The sequence below is a fragment of the Penaeus monodon genome, chromosome 34 (assembly GCF_015228065.2).
Source record: "Penaeus monodon isolate SGIC_2016 chromosome 34, NSTDA_Pmon_1, whole genome shotgun sequence".
Taxonomy (NCBI): domain Eukaryota; kingdom Metazoa; phylum Arthropoda; class Malacostraca; order Decapoda; family Penaeidae; genus Penaeus; species Penaeus monodon.
The window spans coordinates 1,866,892-1,867,185 of NC_051419.1; positions in this window are offsets into that span (position 1 = coordinate 1,866,892).

Here is a 294-nt window from a genome sequence, read left to right on the forward strand (position 1 = left end):
CATCTATCAACAGCTTGCGGAGATGGACCCAGACAAACGGCCATAAGAACCTTGGCAAGTTTAACTGATTTATGGAGCAAAGGGAGACGAGCGAGTCCAGAGTATGATGAAAATGAGTGTCGCGTTATGGAGAGGATGAAGGATAGGGAAGGAGGGGAGGAAGGGAGGCATGAGGATGAGTACAATTAGACTGATAGATAAAAAAGAGAGAAAGAAGGGGGGATTGACAATAAACAGAGATTGAGGAAGATAGGAGAGAAAACGTCACCTTTATTTATTCTATATAAATGATTT